Below are 6,000 nucleotides of genomic sequence, written 5' to 3' on the forward strand. Positions count from 1 at the left end.
GTTCTCAAAACTCAGGCAATTTGATAATACCTAGAATATCAAAATCAACTGCGGGCGGCAGATCCTTTTGCTATTTGGCGCCTAAACTCTGGAATAACCTACCTAACATTGTTCGGTAGACAGACACACTCTTGCAGTTTAAATCTAGATTAAAGACCCATCTCTTTAACCTGGCTTACACATAACATACTAATGTGCTTTTAATATCCAAAATTCGTTAAAGGATTTTTAGGCTGCATTAATTAGGTAAACCGGAACCGGAAACACTTCCCATAACAACCTATGTACTTGCTACATCATTAGAAGAATGGCATCTACGCTAATATTAGTCTGTTTCTCTCTTATTCTGAGGTCACCATGGCCACCAGATCCAGTCTGTGTCCAGATCAGAGGGTCACTGCAGTCACCCGGATCCAGTACGTATCCAGACCAGATGGTGGATCAGCACCTAGAAAGGACCTCTACTGCCCTGAAAGACAGCGGAGACCAGGACAACTAGAGCCCCAGATACCGATCCCCTGTAAAGACCTTGTCTCAGAGGAGCACCAGGACAAGACCACAGGAAACAGATGATTCTTCTGCACAATCTGACTTTGCTGCAGCCTGGAATTGTACTACTGGTTTCGTCTGGTCAGAGGAGAACTGGCCCCCCAACTGAGCCTGGTTTCTCCCAAGGTTTTTTTCTCCATTCTGTCACCGATGGAGTTTCGGTTCCTTGCCGCTGTCGCCTCTGGCTTGCTTAGTTGGGGTCACTTCATCTACAGCGATACCGTTGACTTGATTGCAAATAAATGCACAGACACTATTTAACTGAACAGAGATGACATCACTGAATTCAATGATGAACTGCCTTTAACTATCATTTGGCATTATTGACACTGTTTTCCTAATGAATGTTGTTCAGTTGCTTTGACGCAATGTATTTTGTTTAAAGTGCTATATAAATAAAGGTGACTTGACTTTCTCTATTGTATGCTTTACATTCTAGTAATATATGATTTACTGTTTCTGGATATCCACATTTTTCGCAATTACCAGTTTCAGGTTAACTATGTTATATAAACTTTGATTTAGTGTTGTATGCAAAATATGTAATCTTGTCATTAGCACATCCCTTTTCCTGTTGTGCCTTTACAGTTGTTCTTTCCACCCCCACATTTCTTTGTATACTATACAGATGTCTTCCTCTTATTTCATTGTCCCATATCCTCTGCCACCTCTTTTTCACTTCAGTCCCAATCAGCCCCTTAATTTCAGCTTTACTCATCTGTACTCTTATATTGATCTCAGGACCTTTCAATGACTCCTTTGCCAGTTTGTCAGCTTCCTCATTCCCCTTAACTCCGACATGGGCTGGTACCCACAAAAAACTCACCTTTACGCCTAAGTGCTTTATGCTATATAACTTCTGTAAAGTTTCATTTAAAATATCTTGTCTTGCTAAAGATGTTCCACTTTCTAAACTTTGCAGAGCTGATAATGAGTCTGTACATATTGCACTACAATTAGGCTGCTTTTCTTCTATCCATTGTAAGGCCAATGATATAGCTATCAGTTCTGTTGTAAAAACAAATATATGATCTGTTGCTCTTTTTAGTATTTTAATATTGTACTGAGGAATATACACTCCAGTGGCTGCTCTACCTGTTTCTGGATCTTTTGATCCATCTGTGAATATTTGAGTCGTGTCGCTGTATGCTTGATTAATATATTGTTGGACGATTACTTTTAATGGCAAAACTAGTTCGTTCTTATGTATCTCCTTATGTATTAATAGGTCTATTTCTGGCATTGGGTATTACAACAGAAGGAGCTACCTCTATCTCAGTTATACCTGTTTCTTGTGCCTCCTTATTTTCTACCCAGCCAAAATGATTTATATATCCATATTCATACTCCCAACAGGTTTCCAGTACCTTTTTAACTGGATGTCTTTCATCATGTCCTTTACATTGATCCAATATCTCATTCTTAACTTTCTCCTACGAACTTCTAGTGGCATTTCCCCCATCTCTACTTGAATAGATGATACTGGAGATGTTCTAAATACTCCACAACTGGATCCTTAGGGCTTGAGTCTGAATTACCTCGATCTTTTTGAGCCATGTTTCTGATGCAGAGCAGTATATCAGACTACCATAATATATTGCCAGTCTTATTAATGAGCTATATATTCTTCTAAAAGACTGTCTACTTGCACCCCACTCAACCCCATCCAAGAACCCTCATTACATTTATTCCTTTTTTACATTTATGTATTAGCTTTTGAATGTGAATACCAAATGTTAATTTAGAGTCCAACCACATACCTAAAAATTTTAACATTTTAACTTGTTCCAATTCATGACCATACATTTTTATATTTACTCTAATACTTTTTTTTTTCAAATTACCTGCGTTTTTGCAATTGAGAACCAGAAACCCCACTCATTTGCCCAGTTTTCTACCTTATTTACTGCCCCCTGCAGACTTTTTACTACAAATAACTAATTTCTTCCCCTTTTCCATAGTGCACCATCATCTGCGTACAGTGACCTCCCTATTCCTGTGTCAATTTGTGTATAAATATCATTAATCATAATGTTAAAAATATTGGACTACATACGCTACCTTGGGGAGTTACATTTTCTATAGTATATATTTGTGAATATGTTGTCCCAATTCTAACTTGTATTGTCCTATTCAATAAGAAATCCTTGATCCAATCATACATATTTCCAGTAATTCCCATTTTATCAAGTTTCATTAATAAACCCTCTTTCCATAACATATCGTATGCCTTCTCAATATCGAAGAACACTCAGACTACTACCTCTTTATTTACTTGAGCCTTCCTTATTGCTGCCTCCAGACTAACTACAGAATCCATAGTACTATGCCCCTTCCTAAAACCACTCTGGTACTGTGAAAATAACCCCTTTTTCTCAATAAAATATACTAACCTTGACATTACCATTCTCTCTATAAGCTTACATAGGTTTGATGTCAGTGCTATTGGCCTATAGCTGCTTGGTTGAGCTTTGTCTTTCCCTGGCTTAGCAATTGGCACTATGACCCCATGTTTCCACTCAGAAGAAGTTTCCCTGTTTCCCATACTTTATGAAACAATCCTAAAATGATCTTTAATGATTTTTCTGTTAATATTTTTTACCAACTATGCCTCTATTACACTACCTGAATGCCCTCTTTTTTCTAAAATTTTTGGATTTCCTCTAATTCATTGTCTTTTATATCTTCTCATTTCCTCAGGAATAGTATCATTACTATGCACATTCATAAATGTTTCTGCTAATACTTCTACTTTTTCTTTATCTGAAACTGCTGATTTTTCTTTATCTGTTAAAACTGGTATGCTACTATATCTCTGAATTCCACTCATCTTTCTAATCATCCCCCATATTTCGTTAATTTCAGTATCTTCACCAATACTTTCACAAAATTCCCTCCAATATTTTCTCTTTGCTACTCTTATTACACGCCTCACTTTTGCTTGTGCTTTTTTATAGTTTATTAAATCATTAAAATTAAAACTTTTTCTTACTTTCCAAAGAGCTTTATTTCTTATACAAACTGCATCACTGCATTCCTCATTCCACCAAGGAACCACCTTTTTTCTATTCCCTGATTTATTTTTCCTTTTGTTTCTACCGCTGCTCTCCGTATTGCTTTACAAATATTCGTATTCAGCTTATCTACATCCTCTCTTTGTGATGAATAATCAGAGGATGCAAGATGCAAGTTAACAGGTTTAATAATAATAATGAAAGTCAGAGTGAAGACACAGGCCGGGGACAAACAATCAGGTGGTAGTGGTGAAGCAGGGACGAGATGGCGATCCGGTGGTGGTGCGGTGAAGAGAAACCCAGGAACCGTGGAACATCCAGACGACACGAGGAACTGACGAAATCCAAACGACACGAAGAGCTGACGAAATCCAACGTAGAACTGGGCTTGACAAGACACAAGAACAGGACGCACACCATGGAACAACCACAACGATCTGACAATGAGAGAGGGAATTACTGGCATATAAAGGGAGGTGAAATCAACGACAGCTGGTGACACTAAGCAACACAACGAGTAACCACACCCACACAGACACCTCAGTGTGAGACAGCCGATTCATGAACCATGACAGTACCCCTCCCCTTAGGAACGCCTCCTGGTGTTCCCAGACAACCTTACCTGTCAATTGTAATCATCGATAAGGGAGTGATCCAGAATGTCCCTAGCAGGAACCCAACTTCTCTCCTCCGGACCGTAACCCTCCCAGTCCACCAAGTACTGAAATCCGTGTCCCCTCCGTCTCGAATCCAGAATGCGGTTTACCAAATACGTGGGTTCCCCATCTACGAGTCGCGGCGGGGCGGGGGGGGACCGGGGCATGTGGATTAATGGGAGATTAAAACACGGGCTTGATTTTAGATACATGGAGCTGTTGGCTCCAGGATGAAGGATTTTTGGCAACCAGACATCGCAACATTCTCTCGAGATCCTGATTGGCTCGCTCAGACTGACCATTGCTCTAGGGATGATAGCCCGAAGACAGACTGACCGTGGACCCCAGTAATTTACAAAATTCTTGCCAAAATTTGGATACGAATTGGGAACCCCTGTCAGGGACTACGTCCATCGGGAGGCCATGTAATCGAAAGACATGATCTATGACTGTGACCGCTGTCTCCTTGGCTGAAGGTAATTTGGGCACGGGGATGAAATGTGCCGCCTTCGAAAACCGGTCCACTACGGTTAAAACAACCGTCATGTCATTAGAGGGAGGGAGGGCGGTGACAAAATCTAGAGCGATATGGGACCAGGGTCTCGAAGGGACAGGCAGCGGTTGAAGTAACCCATCTAGGGGTCATTTAGATGTCTTACCAGTGGCACAGACTGAACAAGCCAAAACAAAATCGTGAATGTCGCGAGCCATAAGTGGCCACCAGAATCGTTGCTTAACTAGAAAACTAGTGCGAGTCACTCCTGGATGACAAGCCACGTTGGAACAATGACCCCATCGAATAACGTCGAAACGTAACCCCTCCGGCACAAACAAACGACTCGGCGGGCAACCAGGCGGAGGCGTTACCCCTTCTAAGGCTGTCTTGACCTTCGATTCGATCTCCCATACCAGAGTGGAGATGACAACTTTCTCAGGTAAAATACACTCGGGAGTGACCGGGCGTTCGGATTGATCAAAAATACGAGATAAAGAGTCAGGTTTGATGTTCTTAGACCCCGGGCGGTACGAGAAAGCAAAATCAAAACGTCCGAAAAAAAGAGCCCACCGAGCCTGCCTGGAGTTGAGACTTTTAGCTGATCTGATGTATTCAAGATTCTTATGGTCGGTCCAAGCGATAAAAGGTACCCCAGAACCCTCTAACCAATGATGCCACTCCTCCAACGCTAACTTAACTGCCAACAACTCTCTGTTACCAATGTCATAATTACGTTTGGCAGGCGATAATCAATGAGAAAGAAACGCGCAGGGATGCATCTTGTCGTCTGAGGAAGCGCGTTGTGAAAGTACTGCTCCTACTCCCACCTCCGACGCGTCGACCTCCACCACAAGTGTTCGACCAACTGAACGTCGTTCGGGGGGAGGTCAAGGCAGTCAGTGAAGTTGCGAATGAAACGCCGGTAAAAATTGGCGAATCCCAGAAACCGCTGTAGGGCCTTACGGGAATCTGGACTTGGCCAATTTACCACAGCCTTAACCTTGTCAGGGTCCATGCACACTCCCTCAGAAGAGATGATGTACCCTAGGAAGGGAACAGACTGTGCATGAAACGAGCATTTCTCCGCCTTGACAAAAAGCCCATTCTCGAAGAGTCTCTGGAGCACTCGTCTGACGTGTTGAGCGTGTTCCTGGAGAGACAAAGAGAAAATCAATATATCATCCAGGTAAACATATGTGAATTGATCTACCATCTCTCTCAACATGTCATTCACGAGTGCCTGGAAAACCGCTGGGCTGTTGGAAAGCCTGAAGGGCATAACCAA

The sequence above is a fragment of the Carassius carassius genome, chromosome 1 (assembly GCF_963082965.1).
Source record: "Carassius carassius chromosome 1, fCarCar2.1, whole genome shotgun sequence".
NCBI classification, from domain to species: Eukaryota; Metazoa; Chordata; class Actinopteri; order Cypriniformes; family Cyprinidae; genus Carassius; species Carassius carassius.